The sequence below is a fragment of the Perna viridis genome, chromosome 11 (assembly GCF_037379345.1).
Source record: "Perna viridis isolate PV_CMFRI_1.1 ecotype Kerala chromosome 11, ASM3737934v1, whole genome shotgun sequence".
NCBI classification, from domain to species: Eukaryota; Metazoa; Mollusca; class Bivalvia; order Mytilida; family Mytilidae; genus Perna; species Perna viridis.
The window spans coordinates 5,898,146-5,923,765 of record NC_142455.1 but is presented as its reverse complement, the minus strand read 5'-3'; the positions used below and the strand labels follow the sequence as shown (position 1 = coordinate 5,923,765).

The 25,620-nt window shown below is 32.8% G+C and overlaps 2 long non-coding RNA genes across 2 annotated transcripts; both read right to left on the bottom strand.

Moving 5' to 3' along the window:
- Positions 1–527: 527 nt before the first annotated feature.
- LOC148602727 (uncharacterized) lies at positions 528–11,112 on the bottom strand. The gene is made up of 3 exons (XR_015916796.1): positions 10,944–11,112; positions 1,137–1,226; positions 528–666 (listed from the first exon to the last, which is right to left on the bottom strand). It is a non-coding gene; the product is annotated as an uncharacterized LOC148602727 (long non-coding RNA).
- Positions 11,113–16,883: 5,771 nt separating this feature from the next.
- LOC148602726 (uncharacterized) lies at positions 16,884–24,733 on the bottom strand. Its single transcript, XR_015916777.1, has 2 exons — positions 24,585–24,733; positions 16,884–17,330 (listed from the first exon to the last, which is right to left on the bottom strand). It is a non-coding gene; the product is annotated as an uncharacterized LOC148602726 (long non-coding RNA).
- Between the last annotated feature and the right edge of the window lie 887 nt (positions 24,734–25,620).

Here is a 25,620-nt window from a genome sequence, read left to right as displayed (position 1 = left end):
TTTGTTTTGGTCTATACTAGTTAGTATGTTTTGAGAGGATAATGGTTGTAGTAAATATATCGCGGCCGATTTTGGCGATACCATGAATGTTTTTTACCTAATAGCGGTCAACATTAACACATATTAGTGAAATCTTCAATTTTATTGCATTTTGCACATATTTTTCGATGGTTTTTGCCTGACACGGGAGTGGCCGCATCCGTGTTTATCCAAAATATTGACAAATATGTTATATCTTACAATACTACACAATACATGTAAAGATCAAGAATGAACATGTATGAGGCCACATTTGTTTTTCACAAAAACCTTAAAACGTATGCTGAAATATTTAGACTATATGGATTTTTCATCATTTAGGCAATTTTGTTGATGCTACAATGACGAGATATTTTTTTCTGTTTTGGTCTAAATCTTATCGAACTAGCTAGTTTAAACACTTACGATAAAAATCTTTATTTTGAACAATTTCTTATTTTGAGGCCAAAATTTGCCACTACCTAACCTTCTCCTTTGAAGACGTTGCCATTTCTTTATTGAAGAAAAACTGTAACGCATTGCATAAAAATAAGTGAAAAATCTTGTCACATACGTCGTACAATGGTTCTCCAATTACTTCTTCGTAAGCTTCAAAGTAAATGTATGTGGACGTTAAGAAAATTAGAGCTGTAACAAAAGAGAAAATAATTCCATCAGCAAAGAAACACATTTGAAAAAGATATATATACAGATGTCCGTTGTCATACTATATATATTATTTCAGTTCAGTTTTTTGTCTTACTTACGGGGTCTCAGTACTTTTATTCGTGGGTACCAATTTTTGTGGTTAGAGGAAAGGTTGTAGGTTTTTGATTTCATTGATTTGACAACATTACCATACGCACGAATGCAAAATTTCCTACTTGGTTCCCTTGATTACTCTTTTATTGTATTCATTATTAGCTATTCCTAAATATTCACCTTCCAATTATCCATTATCTTTTTCCATCTGAGATTGATCATTCTTCATGAAGAAGTCTCTATAGAAACAAATCGACGGCTTTCAAAAACTTTTTTACAACAATTATGCATTTTGGCATTTTACCCTCCATACACTTGCAATGTTTCCGAAAAGAGTTTCTACTTTTTATTCATACCTTAATTCTTTGTCTTCTAAGATACAGGTCTTGTTTTTAACAAACTTTGCCTTATCATATTTCATACATGATACATTTTTTCAGTTCTTTCTGAAAGAAAATGTATAAATTTTAAAAGGTCATTTTTGTTTCGATTACCTGTTTGAACCTGCCACAAAATAAGTCTATTAAACTTATCACATTAAACAATTATCATATCTTCCCTATATATTATTGATTATGAGTATTTAATAAGCTAATAAGCTTTGGTTCAATCTAATTACTTTTCGTTAGCTTTTTTATAGGCAGTTTGAGTTTTAGACAGACTTGCCAGAAATGTGTCGGTAAAATGTCTTATCTCCAACAACAAGGGTCCATGTTATAGTAAGCCAAACTCAGCCTCACATTGTCTCAGTTTCCGCATTACCTAATTCCTCCCTCAGGCATACTTTCGTCATTCTCATTCCCATTCCCACATTAGCACCATGTCCTAACCGTCTTACCCAATTCCCCCGTTGCCAACTTGCCATTTTCATCATACCCCATTCCCATTCTCCCATTGTTTTCCTGTCCTTACCACCTTACCCCATTCCCCTCCCCAATTCTCTCTTGTCCTATTCATCATACCCCATTCCCCTTCCCCAATTGCCAAAATCCACCTACCCGAAAAAGGGTAAAATAAAACCATCCTTACAGAAGATTTATGGTCGTCATCATGAACTCATGGATCGTTACGGTGTATCCATCTGCACCATGAGAACTGATTTGTTATAGTTTTCCTTTCCTCTTTATCTCTGATCTGAATTTTTATGAATAACTCTGAGTACGTTCCTAGAAAATCAGAGGAAGGACGCTTTCCCTACCATACTTCCAGTTTGTATTGGAGTCCGAGTAGCTCATATACTATTGCTTCTTTGTATGTATTATTTTGCTTATTTTGTTTTTGAATTGTTTTGGTTTTTTTTTGTTTTTTGGGTTTTTTTTTGTGTGTGTCTGTTTTCGCTGACTAGTCTTTGTCCCTGCATTGCATTTTGTTTTATTTCCTCGAGAATCTTGGCTTCATTGTTTACGTTTACTCTTATTCCTCGTTGTACTATTTCCCATACCCCATTATCCATTTCATATGACATCATTCTTCATACTTAATTCTCAATTTCTTATTAACCATTCATAATCAATACCGTCTCATAAGTATAAGATAGTATCAATAAATGCCATCAATAATGGCATATGCCCAAGGTTCGTAATAATGGGTAAGTAAGAATGTAATTGTCTGAGGCAAGGCCGAGTACTATACAATCATTCAAGGGCTATTAGTACTAATCGAAGAAGTATAACTGGTCATTCATGAAAATAAAACTCATTTCTGAATGAATTAATTCACCAGTTAATTAAATGTGTTTGTATTTTAAGTAAACATGTACAAGATGGTTCATTGAGGAACGCTCTGCCTTAAAATAGGGTAGTATCTTATAATCCGTGATTCGTGTATTTCTTAATCCCAAATATGTCTTCATTGGAATTTCATCAGTAGGAACTGTTTTCAAAACTAAAACAAATTGTTATTTTCTACTACAGAAAAGTACGGGAAAATTTCCCGTTAGAATTTAACACTATAACAAAACATCTAATATTTCTCGATTAAGGATTTGAACAGGAATTGTTGTTTCTAGAACGTAACAACTATATTTGAACAATTTCATTGATAATCTTGAGATATGATGAGACTCCCCTGCTTGATTTTTAGACAAAACTATACTTTGGTATTTTCAAAACTTCAGTACCTGTATCATCAGAAATGAGCACCCCTAAACATTCGACATGATATGTTTTAGAATCTCACGAAAGACCGGACCAAAAAGAAAAAATCAGTTATTATGCACTGGTTAAATCTACAATGGACTTCTAAGAAATACCTACCTACCTATCCTCTTTATGCCTAGTGGCACAAAAGGCTGATATGAAAAATGCACAAAATATTGTTGGTTTTTTTTATCGTTCGTATATATTCATAGTGTTAACAAATGGTTAATTAAGAGGGAATGTGCATTATAAATAGAAAGAGCTGTTTATTTCAGTACACACTATACCGATAAGACAATGAACATTTCGGTTCAAGCTATGATCTTTAAATCGGTTACTTACTAATTTAGTGTTGTGAGGCCATGTTACAGCATAGTACGATGTAGAGTAAATATGTTCACAGAAAATACATTCTAATGAGAAAACTTTGAAACGGAGATATAAATAATAACACTAAATATGTGTTTTAGTTTTTTATTTCAACATGTATAACATTACTATGACCATGAGACTTATCTATGTTACCGATATTTGCAGCCATTGGGAAGATTTGTTTGTTTGTTTGTGAAGGAGTAATCAAGGGAACCATGGTTATAGCGGTAATCAAAGTGTAATCAAGGGAGCTAAGGTTATAGCGGTAATCAAAGAGCAATCAAGGGAACCATGGTTATAGCGGTAATCAAAGAGCAATCAAGGGAACCATGGTTATAGCGGTAATCAAAGAGAAATCAAGGGAACCATGTTTATAGCGGTAATCAAAGAGCAATCAAAGGAACCAAGGTTATACCGGTAATCAAAGAGTAATCCAAGGAACCAAGGTTATAGTGGTAATCTAAAGAATGCAATCCAGGGACAAAGACCAGACATGGAAAACAGACAGACACAACAAAGAATATAAAGTAACTAAAATCATACATACAATGTAACAAAAGCGAATGAGCAACTCTAACTCCACTTAAAACTGGGAGCATGGAACAGGTGCACCGGTAGGTTAAGCGTCCTCTGCTTTTCTAGAAGCACCCGCCGAATTGCTCATAAAAAGTCAAGTCCGGTGTAGACAAACGAGGAAAGGAAAACTATGACCCGTTTAATAAATCAGTTTTCATGGTGCAGATGTATACACTATAACGATCCACGAGTTTATGATGACGACCATAAAACTTCTGTAGTGATGACTTTAACCTTGAAGCAATATAACCCTGTTCCAGAAGTCTATCTGTTATAGTTCTAGCGCAATACAAAAAGTCACGTGCAAATTACTTCTATCTTAAATCTCAATAAGTGGTTGGCACATTCGAGTAATTTTCAGAAAGTGATTCATTGTCAACTATAACACATACCATTAAAAATACTATTTTTTCGTTCACATTGCGTGCATTCATTTGTACATTTCTTCATTTCTTGTTGCTGCTATTCAGCAAAAAAAACATACATATAGTTTAACAAAATTTTCAATATTATCATATCTTCTAATGGTTACAATATATGAATACACTGACAAACACATTCAAATATTTTATATTGTTATCAGGATATTATTTTAAATACAGGAAAAACATTATTGAACAAACGTTTTTTTTACAATCAGTATCAAGAATCAATTCCAAACTATTTGCCTTTCTTAAGACGCCAGGAATTCTTAATTGTTAGATGTAAAAAGCCCTTGTCGGAAATCTTCAGTGGTAAACAAAATCTTTCTCGGAAATCGAAAGGGGGAACACTCCTCATGTTTTAGCAAAACCATTGTAGTGTTTACTCGTTAGAAGATTGAATCTCAGGTTTCGTTATAAATGATTCCGAAAAAAAGTACTTTACCATTGAAGCTTGAAAGACTTAAGTAGTGTCTTTGTAAGAATCATGCAAAATCTGAAAAATGTGATACACCCTAAAAAAAGCTACATATTTTTATATTTGTAATTAAGTTGTTATATGGGTCTATAGTATGAAATATGTAAGTATACATTTAAATCTACCTGCTCTTAGGAGATAATCAACATTGAAAATCCAGTAGATTCTATTGTATTTGAGCGTCATTTACAGAGTTATCTCCCTTAATTTGGAAATCTACAGTGCATGCTATACAATTTTCATCTCCTAAGAGCACGGGTTATATGAAAAACGACATGTTAATTTCTGTTTACTATTACATTTCAAAAAAAAATATCAAAAATAAAAATATGTAGGTTTTTTACCCATGAATCACATTTTGCATCATTCTTATCTGGAGTCTTTCTTATGTTCTTGTAATAAAAGATGAGTTGCCATACGCTTTATGGGGAAAACTGAACTTCTGTTTTAATATCAGCTGATTTGTTGTTTTTTTTATATCTGAAAGAACATTGTCCTTGAGGTTATTTGTGTCAAATTGTTTTACACTGTTTTGGACATCATATCTGAACAAAATTCCTACAAATTAATTTCTGAAACAAATAAGGAATCATTACTATAGCAAAAAGGTAATAAAATAAGTCTAGCAATTGAGTTGCATTTTATCATTTCATCTATTTTTAAATTTCAAAGGAAAACAAAAATGTCACAGTCTCATAAGAAAATTTTATGATATTCTAAAGTTGTAATAACTTACTTTATTTTTTCATATCTATAGTATGCTCACAAGCTGCTGTTTTCTATAGTATGCTCACAAGCTGCTGTTTTCTGATGCAACAGTGAATATTTACATTTTGTAACTTCTTGTTGCAATGGCAATGATTAATAACTTAATGAAAGTTCAAATACATTACTCCCTTTCAGGTTTTGAGAAAAATAAACAAATCAAAATTGTCATATTACCCATTGATCACTATATTTATTCAGATTTCAAACAATTTGACTATGATAAATTTACAAATATGTTACAATTTTAATTTATCATTACAGCTATTCGTGTGAACAGTATGCATTTAACCTTATACGTAAAATATTTAACAGTAGATATTTCTTTTTTTTCTTTCTATTTTTTTATTTAGGATTGCAAACAATTTCATAGTTCTTGCACCAGAACAAGTAATAAAATATGTCAAAATGCATTCAAATAGCTTAATCCAAGACGATTAGAAACATCATAGTTCACTGTAAAATACACTATTAAAAGATTTCTGGTTTAGTACATTCTCACATCACTCTACCATTAGCTTATGGCATACATTGTGTCAAAACTATGCTAACAATCTGAAACACAATCACTGTAATGGTATTTTTTATTATTATTCTTGATATTTAAAAATACTTAAGAGTAAATAGCATTTATCAATTAGAAAATTGTTTTGCAGCTAATTGTTTGCTAAGAAGGAAATCCATTAAAGAGTTAAAAAAAATACACAATCTCCTGTAACTTTATACCTTACAATTGTCAGGATTAACCAAAATACTCACATCATCCTAACATTTGAGACAAAATACTTGTGAAGGTTTTAAGTTAACCAACACTATGCATGAACAGTTCCAAGTTTAATGTGTTCAAGCAGTTTTACAGTTATCGCATTAAAAAAAGTAGCATAGTAGGAAAGCATTGCATTGTCCTTTTATCCAATTTAGTAAAATTACGTATTCTCCGTCATCAAAGATACACATTTTTTTCCTTTTAAAGGATTTTGAAGATTATTTTATATTTTGAAATACATGCAATTCAAAACCCCACCGATCTGATAATGTAATATCATTCAGAGATACTTTCTCCATATGAAAAGACACATTATTTGATCTCTTTTTTGCGCAGAATGTTTTCAGTAAATTGTTAGACAAATGAGGTTTTTGACAGAGTTATCTGTACTTGACATGTTCGTTTTCAGTGCATTTCAATGAAATCGCAACTCAATGGTCCAGCATGATGTAGAAAATCTTGTCTGTAAGCCTTAATTTTGATGGTGAAATAATCAAATTACACTTTTAAAATGGTGGGTTTTTGTCATACCATGTTTCACCCACTGCCTGATTCTTACTGAGACTGACACGTTAGGGTTATTTCATATAATTGCAACATTCTATTTTATAAGATGTCAATGTAATTTATGATATGATAACTTTACGAACAAAAGACTTTTTAATTAGTTTTTATTTCATCTGCATGTATGCATGGATTAAATTGAAGAATTCTTATTATTTGCTGAATTACAATAATGAAGCTATTGAAAATAAAAGCCGAAACATATGATTATCATATGGTGCTTGATTTATATGATAATCATATGATGCAAACCACATGATTCTCATGTGTGGCACATTTGCCTGCGATACATAATCACTGATACAGTTTTGTCCTATAATTGTAAGAAGAAAGCCGCAAAAGTGGGAAAGATGAACAAATTGAAATGGACATTTTAGATATAACGCATCAAATTGATATTCGAATTAAGTAATACTTTGATAGTCGCTACAAGAGAGGTATATTTTTAGTCTTTTTAAAGCAAAAACTCTGTCCTGACTAAGCTGAAATTCATTATCTACAGTTTTAGCAAAGTCGACTTTTCTAACAGTTTAGTGGGAGTGGCTCTTGTAAACAGTTTAAGTAACAGTCTTTGAAAGAAACATTCAAAATCTGAAAAAATATAATACACCCAAAAAAGGCTGCATATTTTTATTTTTGTAATTATGCCGTTTTATGGGTGTATATTATGAAAAGTGCAATTATTCATTCCGATCTGTCTGCTCTTAGGAGATAATCAACATTGAAAATCCAGTAGGTTCTATTGTATTTGAGTGTCATTTACAGAGTTATCTCCCTGAAGTCTGAAATCTAGAGTGCATTCTTTATAATATTTATCTCCTATGAGCACGGGTTATATGAAAAACCAAATGTTTATTTTTGTTTACTAAAGCATTTTAAACAAAATAACAAAAATAATAATATGTAGGCTTTTTACCCATGAATCACATTTTGCATGATTCTTAGCTGGAGTATTACTTAAATCCTAAAGCCGTTTCTTTTGAAAGTTGTGCCTAGTTATTGTTGTAGAAGGTAGAACCACTAGGAATAGTAATAGCTCTGAACTACTCAGTTATTGTTCCAGGCTCCTAGACAATGTGTAATTAATGGCAAAAAAAACCCCAAAATGGCAGTTCTAGAATCGTTATCTTGTCGATTGATTATAATTCAAATGAAAGATTAGAAATATTGTTAAATGTATTTGTCCAGAATAACAATTGAGTAATTCTATATTGAGTCAAATAACCTACAAAACGTAACTTTGGATCTATGATCATTGGTCTGAAAAGTGATCAATTTCTTCTAAAAAAATGAGTAATAATTGCTTTTTGAATCGGATAAGTTTTCGTTAGTTTTGATGTTACCATTATTTACATAATTATTGATGATGACTGCAGAAGAATTGCAATAATAATGTAGAATGTGGAATTACATTATTTGTAATTCTACTACTTTGCAGTGGTTTAAATCTGCGTTAGGTGATGAATAATGTGCTGAAGACATTTAATTAATAGCATCCTTGTGCCAATATATTTTCGTATTTGTAAGATGTGGCAATTTGAGGTTGTCTTATAGCATTGTTTGTGTATGGTCGTGTAATGGATTTATGGTTCGTGTTTGTAGTAGTACTCCAACTAAGAATCCTGCAGATTCTGAAATATGTGATACATCTCAAAACAGTCTACATATTTTTGTTTTTGTTATCAAGTTGCTTTATAGATCTATGTGATGGAATGTATAATCATTAATTCCACTATGTCTGCATTTGGAAGATAATTCACATAGAAAATCCGATGGTTTGTACAGTATTCTCTCTTTATTTGGAATTCTACTGTACATTCTGTATTATGTATATATCTTATGAACAAATGTTCTATGAAAATTCACATGTTTAGTTAATGCTTTTAAACAAAATATCAAAAATAAAAATTATAAAGGCTTTCCAACTATGTATAACATAATCAGATGGAGATTTACTTAAAATGAATGAAACAGTGGTAATTGACCTTCACCCTTAACCGGATCGATGTTGTGCAAGCTCACGAAAGAAATAGCGCAAACGTAAGCATGCCAGCCTATCAAACTTTAATTTGGACTGTGAGCTAAGGAATCGTCAATCTATTCCTTAGATATCGTGAGCTTGCCTGATCAGCAGTGACTTCAGTACCCGAATCAATACGTGCAAATGTAATTGCAATTGTTAATTGACAACTGATCAGTTTTCGATCAATCATCGATTCTTCAAACTGATAATGTTATATGTTGACCGTTTCCATTTTACATTACGTGACCAGAAATTATGTATTTTCGAATTAGTTAATTTTGGTTTTTTTAACACATATCAACTAAATGATACAAGTTTCGGCAGCACTTTAATTACTTTTCTTTTTCATTTGCTTTATCACTGAAATACTCAATGATTTTTTTGAATTCAAGAAAATTTGATATTACACATTGTTTTTAATTTAAAATTTTACAGCCGATCACCAGTCAATTAACATAACAAAGCCGCGATCATATCAGTCACTGATGATGAGTCAGCGATAATTTAATCACAGACCATGGAGTTCAATTAGTTGCTTGAATTGGTTTATGGACTGTATGAAGTCTCTGGTGTTACCACTAATGTCGAGAACACTACTACAAGATTACCGAAACAATTCATAGACGCAGAATAATATTCAGAGCTTCAAAAACCCACATACACGGGGGAGGACAACTGCATTCTTCCGACGTTTGTCGCGAAAACTTTTTTCTCACATCCGAAACACATTTTGTGTCTACCACAAAATAAAAAAAGACATATTAATAGTCAAAATAAAAAAAACTACTAGTGCTTTTTTAAAATCTAATGGTTTGACCATTAAATGCTCGAAAGTTTGAAACAATTTGTCAGGATTTCAAATTGGTATGATGTAGAATGAAATCAATAAACTGGTGATTACGACAAATATTAAATACTTTAAGGAGGTGGACCTGGAAAGGAAATAACTATTGAAATCAGTGATATGTTTATATCATATTAAGTTTCACCAAAGCTTAACAGAATGTAGTCAAAGTTACTTACATGTTTACATGAGATTGTTGTAATATGCAGAATACAAATGTTCCAATGATTTGTAAGAGTTTTGTCTCTTACCCTGGGTCTACCTCCTTTATTTAATAATATTTTATTGGTATATTATATTCTGTGTTATGTTTCCGTTAACTTCTAAGCCACTTAAGGAGGTAGACCTAGGGTAAGGGACATAACTCATGAAATGAGTGTTATGTTTGTATTATATTCAATTTAACCAAAGCCTCTCAAGCTTTCGTTTGAAGCAGCATACAATGAATCCAAGTTAATAAGACGTTTGAATAAGATTGATGTAAAATGCTGAATACATACATTCCAATGATTGTTAAGAGTTTTGTCCCTTACCCTAGGTCTACCTCCTTAAACATAATGTAATATACAGGGATAACTCCTAAAGTATGTGATTTATGTAAATGTTGTCACATGCATAAATCCCGCTTCTCTTTTTTGTAGTTTCCTATTTCCTATGTTATTTTCATTAAGAAGGTAGACCTAGGGCAGGGGACACAATTCTAACAAATCATTGAAACGTTTGTAGTCAGTATTTAATATCAATCTCATATAAGCATCAAAGTAACATGGATTGATTTCATTCTATTACAAATGAAAGCTTGATAGGCTTTGTTGAAATTGTATATAATACAAATATGCACTGATTTCAAGAGATATGTCCCGTACCCTAGGTCTACTTCCTTTATGTATATTCTATATACAGTATATAGTTATGTTTATTGAGCTACGTATCCCATTTCCGTTCCCATTCTCGTAAGGTTTCCCTTTGTTTCTTTATTTATTAATTAGGCAATAAATTTTAATGAAATATTTTCTAATAAAGCAACATTTTTACTATTTTTTATTCAATTGAAATTAAATTTTGCATAAAATTATTCGAAAACTGACTTTTATATTCTCTCGAAAATCCTGTCCCACCATACGAAATCCTAATTCCCTATCCTTCAATACGTATCATTGAATGAAAATTTTATATAATGGAAGTAATGTAATAGTTGCCAAACTAAGGGTTTACCTCGAGTGGAAGAACAACTTTTGTAGATCACTGTATCGTCATCAGATCACTCATCGGTTGTTGATTTGGCCAATAAAATAATCCCGTAAAGTATTCGATTTCTTCTTGGAGATTACCAACAGTACAGCAACATACTGAGGTAAGTAGGTTTTGCAAACAATGTTGTAGGCAGTTCTAGATAAAACAAATGCACAGAATAATTTAAAATGAACGATAAGGTAAAACAAGCAAAAACACTTCCATAGGCATCCCTATATATATGAAACTTTATCATGCAGCCGTTAACGATGATATTTTAAAGTGAAAACCATTTAGAATTTACCTCTCTTATTTAAGGGTCTAGAAAATATATTTTTCCATCATGCACATCAACATGTGTCAAAACTTTAACATTTTTATCCATTCTGCGACTTAGAAGAGACGGCCTTGTGAGTCGACAGCCAATAACGTTTGTTTGAAAAGTAAGCCAAACATATGTTGAGTTCATGATGTTAAGTCAAACGCAGAAAGATTTTAAAATCATGCAAATGTTAATACATTTACAACAAACTATAACAGTGTGTCAAACAAGTATTGGTATCTGAGGTTATGTAAAATAAGATAAATTGCAGACTTCGTGCTCTTTTTTTCAAACGATGGTATCTCGGTGGGAAGTATATGTACAAACCTGTGTAGAATATCTTACAGAATATTTCTGGAAATATTCAACAGGATCCTGACATTCCCCATACGGTGCTCCCTGTCTCTTGATATTTTTTCTTCAAAATAGTTATACAGTATAAGAAGCAGTCTGTTTGAAATCAGACGGGTTGAGAAGGGGGTGATTCCTTCATGACAAAAATTAAACAAAACACTTGTATTTCTAGTTCAGAAACAGAAAAGTGCTACATAACCAATCTCGGTTAGTCAATCGATTGTTGAACTTATAAAATAAAAAACAAATTTAAGATTGTTTAGTAAATAGATGTGATACAAAAGTTATCGTTCTTTTTTTTTTATTTTTTCTTTTTTTTTATTTTATTTTATATTTTTTTTTTTTGATTGATTTTATTTGGGTCAGAATGAATAATTCTCTAAACAAAAACACAGATCTACATACAGAAAGGACTATCGTAATATGTAGACCGAAAAAAATAAAACATCGTTTATTTGAAGTGTTTTTTCAACACCATAAATGACCTCTTCAATATGCTGTGTCTAAATCTGAACGACGATTTTATTAAATACTAAAGGAGCCAAGATTCTAGCGGAAATCAATAGAATATAATCCAAGGTCAAAGGACAGACGGAGTAAATAGATACACATAACAAAGAACATGAAATAACCAAAATAATTCACACAGAGCAATAAAAAACAAATGTCTAACTCGGACTACACTAAAAATTAAGAACATGGTCCTGGTGCACCGGAAGGGTAGGAGTCCTCTGCTCTTCTACAAACACTACAAGAATACTCTAAGTATTTGAACAAATCCGAAATCACACATGCATCAATTTAATGGGAAAAAAATCTTTAGTTTTGTAGCTTTTGATTAGCGATACATTGCAAACACAGTGTGAACTGATCCGCATTTCATATCAACGATTACTTGCAGGAAATTTGCACTATTACATGTACGAAATAAAAAAAAACCATGTATTCAGCAAGTTTTCTTCACAAGAAATTCCCATTATGATTTTCACGTTAAGTTCACGTTATTTAACACCAACATCATATAAAGAAAATTTACCAATGTACACGTAGCCTTCATTCCTTGAATTGCACATGGTAGATCATCTCGGTGCTGGATTTTGTTTCATGAGTAGTTCCTGTATTCAATTATTTTTTCGATAATGATCATCTTTTGTATTCGGTTCTAATGTCGATAATGAGGTGTTACTCTTGAACTTTGTGCACATGATAGTCGAATATAACTCAACAATTATCTAACTATAGTCAATATTTGAAACAAAAGTTCATGGGGTATTGTGTTGTACTCATTACATGTGTTTATTTTCGGTAATCAACATGAATTATTCTATTTTAAAATGACAAAAAGAATATCTGTGGTCACGATGGGTAGTATATCGAGTAACATATCGTTTGGAGTGTATTGGACGTCATGTTAAAGTTTAATGATAATGCTATTGACAATACAATATTGTACCATTTTAAGTGCGAGTGATGTCTCGAATCCACCAGATATAGTCATTCCTTTCTCAAAAGGTAATGGACAACTGCCGAGTTCATGGATCACGTGACGCAAACCAAAACTTTCGGTCATCTTTTCAAACGCTTCATGGTTCTCTAGATTTATTGTAAGAGTCATACTTGAGGAATAGAAATTATTCGTAGAATGGGGCGTTTCGTTGATCAGTTTTTATGTGTTGTGATACAGTAATGAAGTTTATTCATTGTGAGAAATGATTCGTTTTTAACGATATAAACTAACAAATGTATCTTAACAAAAAAAAATGATTATGCTTATGGTGAAATAAATTATCAACGTATCGGTGTAATGAGTACGAATTTAATATCGGAAATGTTGATTTTACTATATTTTTTTTTTTTCAAAAGATACATTCAGTGATTGAATGTGATTTGGAAATCAACAATATTTATTTTAGTGATGAAATTATCGTTAAGGTGCATGCATGTCTGAATTAATATTTTGTAGAATTGATTTTAACAATAGTTTTATGAATCATTTCTACAGACGAATACACACGTATAAATCTATGGTAACTGAATCATGCTTAGAAAAGAACACACAGATTTAATAATGTGGGCACAAAATTAATTGTTCATTGAAGACTAATTGACAGTTCGTTCCTCTAGAGTGTCAGAGGATGCAGAAAAGAGAGCTCAAAGTTACAATAAAATGACTGGGGAAACATGAAAAATCATAACTCGAATCACTGGCACTTAAAAAATGAAATCTGTATTTGAAGTAACACTTTGAATAATACTCTGTGTGTACTTTTTCATCAAGATTCACAAACATACGCCTGATTTTTACAGAAAATAGTACTTAATGTATTACATGATTTCATGCAGTGTAATCAGGATGCTCAAATTATTTTTATGATAATCGTTCTCCATATGAATTATGCCACTGATATTGTAGACTATGGAAGATTACGTTTTCCGTATATATAAATATCGACTTAAGAAGATTTAAACTTATATATACCACCAAGCGGTCCACTATTAGAGGTGATATATCTCGGAGATTGGATTATGTAGCAGTTTCCGTAGTCAAAATTTAGTATAGACTTTCTTATTCTGAAAAAATAAATAAAAACTGACACATTTTAAAACTAGTTTTAATTCGAACGTTTGATTAATTGACAAAACGAGATTCTTTAAGCTTTACTTGATTTTTCAAATTATATTTTTGTTCAGTCTTCGTCTTCCATACGCCATATAACCGCGAGAAAACATAAATGCAACGCAGATATTCATGATTGAAATATTTCATAACTTATGCAATAATTTGGCATAGTCTATGGGGTATTTGAATGAAACAATTCGTTTTGGTATGGTAGGGAATAACTTTCACAAATGATTTACTGTCACTTACCCGATATCAGTATCGGTGTGACCCATAAAACATAGAGTAGATTTATGGTCATCAATTAGTCCCTGTCTCAAATTTTATGTCTAGATAAAAATGTTCATTCGCACATTATGCACGGTGCTTAATTATATGTTTTTTTAGCCCCAAGAGATCTGAATTACACTTATGGTCATTTTTACTTTTGAAATTTAATCTTTTCGTGTTTTGTCTTATCAAGAGCACTGTAGTGTAGGTTAATACTTATGGATCACACTTTGTGCCAGCAAAGCTACACTCAAGCAGCATATCTTCTATACGATGGCCTAGTCTAGTCCTGTTTTCTCTAAAAATACACATTCCGACAGGGTTTATCGTTTACAAAAACCAATTGCTTCAACAAAAGTACGAATTTGTTTTTTCTTAGATGAAGAGAGTCGATGTATATGAAATGACTGGTCCCTTACGTAATTTGATTTATCACAGAAATTGAAATGTTTACACACGACTGTAGAGGTGGTTCAATCTAAAATATGGGTCATTTCATTGTTTTCGTGGCTCTTAGAAGCATGTTGTTTCAGGGACTTTTCAATATTTATTGGGGGTCCGGGAATATAATATTCTCATTTTAAAAAAGTAAAACCTTTTATCCTTTCTTCTTAAATTACAAAAATGTAAACCCTTGAAATAAGATGATGTTTACCCTAAAGCAATATTGTTTTGGTAGTTTTAAAGCCTAGCGGCGTTTGTACAAATAATCCACACAAAAGCTTACACAGTCTTTGACTAAATATCAGCATCCAATAGTTTGATAAATCCATTTAAGGAAAATATGAAATGTTATTAGATCGAGCCGTCCTAAAACAAATCTGAATGCGTCATGGAGATATGAAATTGGGTAAACACAATACACAATGATCTATCGAAATAGTCCTCTGAAGTGTGGTCTGGCCTATCTCAATAGTTTGAAGATGTGTTTCATCGACTCATGAAACATCACGTGTAAAGCCGATTATGAAATGAGATGAGCGTATTTTAATTATACGTAGAGTAAATGTAATTATTCTTTATTTTTTACCTGCTTAGTTTTTAATATTCATCAGTAAATATTTCCTTGATTAAGTAATCATCATCCATTACACCATTGCCATAGAAACCATTATTATTCCGACCATGAACCTCATTGCTATCCTGTTGGTTCTCCATGTCTGAAGTGCCCAATGAATAAGTTGTACTATCTTCTGTTGAGACGGATGGTGGATTTGACGAAGTTCCAAAGCTTTCATTAAGCTTGATACATCTGACTCTGTGTTATTTGCCAATCCATTGGCTGAGATGGTTGATAGGTTAGGTGATGTAGCAGAATTTGTATCAAAGCCAGTAACACCTGACACCGTGTTACTTGCTAATTCGCTAATTGAGATTATTGATGAGTAAGGTGAAGTAGCAGAATTTGTACCAAAACCAGTAACACCTGACATCGTGTTACTTGCTAATTCGCTAATTGAAATTATTGATGGGTAAGGTGAAGTAGCAGAATTTGTACCAAAACTAGTAACACCTGACATCGTGTTACTTGCTAATTCGCTAGTTGAGATTATTGATGGGTTAGGTGAAGTAGCAGAATTTGTATCAAAACTAGTAACACCTGACTCCGTGTACTTTGTTGATAGTTCATTAGAAGAGATCGTGTTAGATGAAATAGTTGTGTCATTTTTTGTCATATTTTTATAATATTCACTAACACAGAAGTTACCCTAAAATGAAATGGTAAATCATCTATTTATGAGAGTTGAAGTTACCGGTACCCTCAAATAAAACGGATTCATGAGTTACATGAATATATGTCCCGAACCGAAACTGATAAGTGTTCGTATTATTTAAGAGGGGCACATTTACCTTAGAATGAAGTGAATTTTATCTATATGCAAATGATAGGAGCTTATGAAACTCATAATGAATCTTTTGTGAATTAAATTAAGTCGTTCGGCACATTGTAACACATTTTAAACATAAGTGGCGGTTCGGAGTGATTAAGTAGGTAGACCTAGGGTAAGGGACATAACTCTTGAAATCAGTGATATGTTTGTATCATATTTAATCATATTTAATTTCAACAAAGCTTCTCAAGCTTTTGTTTGAAGCAGGATAAAACCAATCTAAGTTAATTAGATGCTTACATAAGATGGATGTAAAATGCTGCATACAAATGTTCCGATGATTTATAAGAGTTGTGTCCCTCACCCTAGGTCTCTCTCCTTAATGCATGTTTAATACAAACAATATTCACACTTTGATACATTATCAGGAACGGTTACAAACCAAATGACCAGTCTAGTCTTTGTCATCAGTGTTTGCCCTTTTGAAATAAAGTGTGTACTTCTAAGTGACACATCGCAAGAAGTGTTGTTCTTGATTTGCTTTATTTGGGATGAATGTACCAATTCTCCGAAAATAAAAATTAAAAAAAAACGGATTCGTATGGAGAAATGACAAGGGTTACGTAATAATGTAGAATATATAATGAATGAATTAATTAACTATTGACTGCATCTAAATTTTTTCATAATATTCATATTGGAAATAATAATTGCTGGAAACGGAAGCGGGTTATAGCTGATCTTCAAAATTAGTCTTCGTCGGATACTGTAGAAAAGTTAAAAATATGCTGGTCACTTGGTAAATTCCAAAAACAAAAAAGTCCGAGAAATGCACAAACCCACAAAAGTCGCAAGTATTTCAGTCTGTCTGAGACTACGCGGGAAACACCATGAACGTTAGATTCTGAGGCTATGCTATAAATCTTTTCCTGTAAGGATGTCTCGTATGAAACATTTTCTTTCATTTCATTCTGAAAACAAAAAATGAAGAAAAGAAAAACATAAAAGACGGTTTGGATCAGGTGCGCCGGTAGGGTAAGCGTCCTCTGATATTCTTGAAACACCCACTGTGTTGCTCATAAAAAAACAAGTCCTGGGAAGATGAATGAGGAAAGGAAGACTATGACAAATTGAACAAATCAGTTTTCATGGTTGTATATAAATACTGTCATGATCAATGAAAATTGGGAGCATAGACAAGATGTACAAGTAGGGTTATCGTCCTTTGCTTTTCAAGAAACGTCCGTAGAGCTGTTCATAAAAAGTCTATTCCGGAGTAGACGAAAGAGAAAAGGAAAACTAAAGAGAAAGAAAACTATGACACTTTGAACAAATCGCTTCTCATGGTGCAGATGGATCCACGAGTTTATGATGACGACCATGAAACTTCTGTAGTGATGACTTCAATCTTGTAGCAACATAAACCTGTCCCAGAAACCTATTTGTAAGAAGTCTGCGTATTTACAACAAGCTCTGGCATAAATTATAAATTGTGATACGAACTTCCATACGCCAGTGCTGAAGGGATGTTACCACAGATGGAAAGAAAGTTGACAATACGAATTGAAAAACGCGATTTTTCGATTCGCAACGTGAACTTTCCTGCCGTCAGGGACAACGTCCCCTCAGCACATACGTTTGAAAATTTCATATAACAATTCCCACGTCATGACATACCATGTCGTAACTAGGTGGATCGCCCTGTACCCCTTACAATAATGATTCTGGAATAGGATTATGTAGCCAAAAGATCAAATTAATCACTTCAAACATATTTCTGGTCACATGATTTCCGAATCACAAATGACCTTCTGCGTCTTTCTTTCCGTTTGTTTGTTTGTTCAATATTAAATGTACATGTATCAGTTATATTGTTTTCAATTATTGTATTTTCATTTGTATATCGAGAGTATCCCATCTAAGTGGGTATTTTTATGACAAAAGCGACATGAAAGGTGAAATCACAATCAATTAATATAGATGCCAAACTTTATGCTTGAATGATTGGTTACATAATATTTTGATCACAAGGTAGAAATAAAAGAAACCCTTAATTCACAGGGCCGCCTGTAGCTGGCCCCCAAAACATTAAAGAGTTACCCCTATATAGTCAAGTAACATAAAAATAAACTAAAGGTGAAAACAAAACAAGACTTAGAGAGGTAAGAAATTCTTGATTTGGGACAGGCGCAAAAATGCGGCGGGGTTAAATTACTTTGGCGTGATTACGACCCTCCCCCTTTAAAATCTAGCTACAGTGGTAAAATATATTACACAATCAAAGAGCCTAAAATTAAGTTCAAAAAGGTCTGAATCCCTTGTCACAACGGAAATAAAGAATAGCATATTAATTACATAAATTACACAAATGTACAAACTAAGGACTACTAGCAGTTAACTGACATACCAGTTCCAGACCAGTTTAAACCTACAAAAAGTTATGTGCCCTATGTATGAAAAATCAAACCCAGTTCGTTCCATGTGGTGGTTGAGAATCACAGTATATCATAAGTCATATTATACAATAAGGATACAACCAATGTCATGCAAAAAACCTGCCTGTCAATACTGACTTATTTCTATGTAAAGACGCTATCAGCGAATCAATGTTAATACAATCAAAACAAATGTTATTCTTAACGATTTGACATAATATCATAACTATATCCCTTTCCAATGAACCTTTTCAACGGTGTAGTTAACTTATTGGTTAGATATCAAGATTTCCGTATTTTGTGTTGAATATTACCGTAAAATATTTGTTAAAGTTTGCCATTCTGTGTTGTTTTGATGCTCTAACTTTGGGTTTTGCGAACCGTCTTCTATATATTTACTCATCATCATTATACATTAATCATCGAAGTCCATTGTTTGTGAAAGAGAATTCAAGGTAACTTGGATTCGAACAATAGTTAAACATGAGGCTCCAAGGAACCTGAATCGCTTACTTGGTTAATTTGTTCTCTTTCAAGGAGTTGTCAGACAATTTTGACTCAAAGAATGCTTTGGTTGGACTTATTATAAGGATCATTTAATCAATTGAAAGTTCCATTCTATCTATAATAGTCTTCAGGATATTGGCTGGAAACTGCTAAAAACATAATATTTTTGGAATCGTCTGAAAACTTTGGTCTCCACAATCTGTTGTAGGCCTTATCATAAGGATCATTTCAGCAATTGAAAATTTCATTATATCTATCATAGTTTTCTGAAAACTGTAAAAAAAAGTCTAGGGCAATAACTCTTACATTGAGTCATCTGAAAACTTTGATCCATTTGAGACGTTTGTAAGCCTTATTAAGGTTCATTACGCAATTGCAAAACATTTGGCTAAACCTATTCGTTTTGGAGAAACATCCTGACTAACCTCTTTGCTCTATTTTTAGTAACAGCAGCCATGTTTTTTTTTCACGGATAAAAATCCCTGCATCAGTTCTATGAAAAATACCCTAAAGAATATTCATACCAAATAGGGTTCCCATCGGTCTGGTAGTGTCTGTCAGAGGAGAAGATTTTTGAAAAAAAAATAAAATTAAAAATAGTAAAATAACTCCAACATGGCTTAACAGATTAAAATGAAAATTTTAACGCAGATAGTCTCATTTTACTGAACACATTTATCCCATATAAAAAATTGACAGAACCTAACGATTTTGGAGATAAGAAGATTGATGTGAAAAACCAATCTCTGAAAACCATCTTATACTGTATGTTTGGTAAGGGCAGCCATGTTTTTGACGGCTAAAAAACACATCATTTCTATGACGGATACCCCAAGGAACATTCAAGGAAATTTAGTTCCAATTGGTGAAGTAGTGTCTGAGCAGCAGGTTTTGGAAAGAAATAACATTAAAAATGGCAAAAAAAAAAAAAAAAATGCAACAAATTACACTCTGACTCCTATGTTCTCTTTTTGGTAACAACGGCCATGTTGCTCGACGGGACAAAACTGCCCTCGTCAGTTCTATGCTGGATACCACAAGGATCATTCATTCCAAGTTTGGTTCCAATTAGCTTTAGTCAAGTTTGATAAGATAAGCCATAAAGTCTGGTTATTTTCTATGGTGCATAATTAAGTGTTCATGAAATATGTGTATATACATGTAGTACAGAGCTATTAAAAGCATCAGAATGACGACTTGTCAATTATATCTTATCCTGCATCAGTTCGTTGTTGCACGGACAACGCCACCAAAGGATAAGCGTCGATAAATTACCCTAACCATTAGCGTATATATCTACAGATGGATGACTGAATATTCCGTAAATATCATAGTGGGGCGGGAATCTGACATAATATTTCAAATTTTGATACATGAACCAAATTTTGCACACATGTTTTTCAAATGAAATCATGAGCCTCTTCGATTTCACCGCCATTTTTCAAGATGGCCGCCACTTTTGAACATGTCAGTCAAAACCAAACTTCCATTCAAGCAAGAATGGTCTTTATGTAAAGCTTATTTCAGATAATATCTTCATTTAAATAACTTTTTGAATTGAAATGGTCCTAAGATATTAAGAACATCTGAGTTTATCTGCGAAAGGTTTTTCCTTTCGCGCATGCTCCATATTTGTCAAATAAAATGAAGGTTAGTTAACCTATTACAGGGTGAGTAAATAAAAATCGCTGTGTGTTCGCTATATTTTACACACCTCAGTTCAAACAGATTTTGAACCATCTTTATATATGCGTGTGTGTAGAATGCAAATTTAGGTAACATAGGACGTTTTGTCATTCTGAAATGCAGAACAATATATGAAAAACGGAAAATTTCGGATTTTCTATTTTTCCCAATATTTTAAAAAGGTGGTAATTTCACCTCATATGGTTATGACAATGCAGCAAAATGTTATACATCACAGTAAAACGTTTATTCTTTATATTAGAATGCTTTTAATTGTTTTGTAATGCGCATGCGCATATTCGGGAGAAAAGTTTTATTTTTTACTACAACAACTTTTCACGTGTCATCGTAATTACAACTGCATAATGCTGTGCTTTGCAAACTGGATTTGTAGCTCTTACAATTTTCGGAGCATAGTTTCCTGCAACTGCACTTCGAAAGTTCTTTGCATGATGCCGCTATTAGAGGCAACGAAATCCAATATAGTCCACACATCGTTTTGTCTTTGTCAAATCCATCTATCTAGAGGCGGTAATTCTATCATCCGATTCAAGGACCGACCCAAAGTATGAGGTACTTGCAATACAGCTCTTTTTACATGCTCTGTCAATGCAGATTTGAATGATGGGCTTGCATTATATGGCTTTTGCTTTCGTGCAAAAAGATCAAGCGTCGTTTGTGGAGGTCATACATAATTACGACGAATGGTGCAATACTTCTGACACAATCTGAACCAATTTTGTCTATTAGAGACTCAATCGTCTGAACACATCAAAGACATTCCAGGTTTTTTTCCCTTTCCCAACAAAGGCAGAAACTGTATCACAGCCTTTAAGAACGTGGAAAAAAGATAAGGCTCTTGCCTTCCGTCAAAGAGTTCTACCGATGTAGTGATAAGGAATCCATTGAAAATCTCACTATTCGAATGCAATCCAAAGTTGCTCAAGATCTAACTGAACATACACTGATAACATCAGAAAAGACTATCATAATGCTATCGCTACCATTAACAGTTGCATCCTTCGCATGCAAGAACATTCGACAGTCTGTTTCTTCATTGTTGCACAGAATTTGTGATTCATCGCTTTCACTATTTGAAAGAACATAATACATATCTACCATTACAATACCGGAAATCATTTAAATAATGAACTTGACTTAAAGATCTTAACTGAGGAAATTGAAGACTGGCTTTGACCGCCATTTTTTAAAGGTGGCTCACGGTTTTATTTCAACAATCATGTAATAAGGTATAACTGTGCAAAATGTGGTGCTTGTATCATTATTTGAAATATTTTGGTGAAATCCGGAGGTTATCCACTCCACTATAAACCTTGTCTTATATCTAATTGCACCATAATTATTGGTTCGAATTAGAAACAAAAAAAAATTCGTACATGTATACTTTTTGCCTCATAATGACAAAAATTTACACCTACCAATAAAATCTACAATACGATATATAGGTTTCTTTAAAATAACATGTGTTTATGTGTACATATATCATTTTTGTTTAAATTACTAAGTGTCAATTTAAAGTTTAAATTTAAATCAATATATATGAAATAGCGAAAGAAGTTGCTATTTCTCTTACATCAATTTATAAAAAAAACCAATGCTGACGCTTCGATATTTTTCGCCGATATTTATAAAACAAAATCTAAATACAAACACACAACATGGTTAGGTAGCTGTCTTTGTAAGAATCATGCAAAATCTGAAAAATGTGATACACCCCCAAAAAAGGCTACATATTTTTATTTTTGTAATTAGGTTGTTTTATGGGTCTTTACTATATAGTGTGTAATTATTCATTCAAATCTGCCTGCTCTTAGGAGATAATCCACATTGAAAATCCAGTAGATTCTATTGTATTTGAGTGCATTTACAGAGTTATCTCCCTTAAGTTTGAAATCGACAGTGCATTCTATATATTTTTTATCTCCTAAGAGCACGGGTTATATGAAAAACCACATGTTAATTTCTGTTTACAATGATATTTCAAACAAAATATCAAAAATAAAAATATGTAGGCTTTTTACCCATGAATCACATGTTCCATGATCCTTAGCTGGAGCCCTACTTAAAAACAATCAGAATTTAAGTGATTTTTGCATGTCAAAAACTCACCAATTCATTTCGATTACTAATTCAAATTCATAAAAGTTACTGATAACATGGTTCATCTTAGTCTTTCAAATGTACTCTTGAGATTAAATCTATCAATTGAATTGGCACTTTGAAAGAGTAATCGCTCCTGATTTAGTTGTTTTTTGTTTTTGTTTTTTTTTTTTTTTTTTGTGAGAGATGATTGTATGTTTTCTTTCAAAATACAAATACAGACATAACTATTTTAACTCAGAAATATGTAAGTTGTAGACCGAAACATATTGATTCTATTATGCTTTTTGTCTTGCCGCCATAGGCAACGTTTGGTATGTTTTATGACTTACATATTCTGTTCTGTAATTTTAATTCCATAGCAGACTGAATAAATAATATATTCATTTGTAAAAAAATGTCATGTTATTTAGTTAAAATTTGAGCGTGTCCATTAAAAGGACCAAGTTGATTGTTTGTTTGTTGGGGTTTAACGTCCGAGCAGCAATATTTCAGCTATATTCAGACAATGAACATGAAATTGATGATAAAATGAACATGAAATGATGATGAAATGAAAAAGGGATGGGACACAAGGATAATGGTATCGACAAATTTTGATTGCCACTGGAAATAGGGAGAGATGGGTAGGGTCGGGCAATTTAGCCTCCTGTGGCGGAGCCCTATGGTTCCTACTCCGGGAGAATACCACAGTAGGGTTTTTTAACGTTGGAGGAACGTGGCATCTTTTCCAACACGGTGCACCACTATGGTTTGCGGTCAGGTTTTCCGTATTATAGCCTGACAACCCCAGCATGTAACACGCCAGGGGTACCCCATTCTACCACCTGGGGCACACATCCCAGTTGCTCTGTGGGCAGAGCGCCCTAGCCCCCCGGCTAGGGTTCTGAGCACTATTTAGTCGCCTTTTACGACAAGCTTAGCGCTGCTGCAGGCCTATTCTTTTAACACCCGGACCTGCACGGGGCGGGCCAAGTTGAAAGAGATTGTTTGTTTATTAAAATATTTGTTTGATTCTCCTATAATATTAAATTTTCACTTTTTAGCACTTTTTTAAGACATGCATGAACCAACAAGAGCTAGCACACTGGGAGCATGGACCAGGTGCACCGGTAGGGTAAGCGTCCTCTGCTTTTCTAGAAACACCCGCCGAGTTGCTCATAAAAAGTCAAGTCCGGGACAGACAAACGAGGAAAGGAAAACTAAAAAATAATAATATTTTAGATTGATTTGAATAAAACAAAAATACTCTTTTCTCAAGAATGACTTTTGAGTTTATTTTTCCTTACACGGACTGCCCTCTTTCACAACAAAACACAATTTAATTGCGTACTTATAGACAGTATTTGAAATAAGGGTAACAATAAAATAACCGAACTCAAGAAATGTTGAATTCGTTTCAACTCTTAACATTTCCGATTCGTAATCAAGACAAGTTCAAAATGAATCTTAAAGGTATAGCAAATGTGTTCTTACCGTAGATGAAAATCTGCTAACCCTTGTAAAGTAGACACCAAATTTAGATTCATCGTTTGTTTCCATCTTATATATATTATCAATACTAGTTGTATTGAACGCAAACGCCGCATCCAGTGATAAGTTTTTTTCTGCTTAGTATTACTGAATTGTAATTTCATTTTAGAACGATGCATTATACATGTACAGAACTAGAAAGGAATTCCCAAGAGATGTTTTTAATGTAAATGAAATATTAATATCATTGTAATGAAACTACGTAATTTTCTGATGTGAAATATTACGATAAATTCATTTTTTCATCAAAGTGCATATTCTTGGAAAAATAACCCCAATGTTAAGAGTTGAAACGAATTCAACATTTCTTGAAACTTTTTTTTAAAAACATGCTTGTGGCTAAATTACCCTTGATTAGGAATATCAGAAAGAAGTTACATGAATGTAATAAAAAAAAACACCAAATTCACATTTATCTGTAGTAAAGAAACAGTTATCGACCACACAACCAGTCATTGGTTGTCATACAGCGGTTACACCAAGAGTAAAGAAACAGTTATCGACCACATAACCAGTCTTTGGTTGTCATACAGCGGTTACACCAAGAGTAAAGAAACCGTCATCGACCACATAACCAGTCTTTGAAATTTGCACGTTATAAAAGGGTAATCAAGGGAACCAAGGTTATAGCGGTAATCAAAAGAATGTAATCCAGGGACAAAGACCAGACATGGAAAACAGACATACACAACGAAGAACATAAAGTAACTAAAATCATACATACAAAGTAACAAAAGTAAATGAGCAACTCGGGCTTCACTAAAAACTGGGAGCATGGACCAGGTGCACCGGTAGGGTAAAAGTTATCGTTCTTGATTTGGATGATTTATAAAATTTGCACGTTCTGAAAGTTATCGTTCTTGATTTGGATGATTTATGAAATTTGCACGTTATAAAAGTTATCGTTCTTGATTTGGTTGATTTATGAAGGAGATGAATGTATTTTTTAAATACAGCTCAGTATACAGAAAAAAAGCCA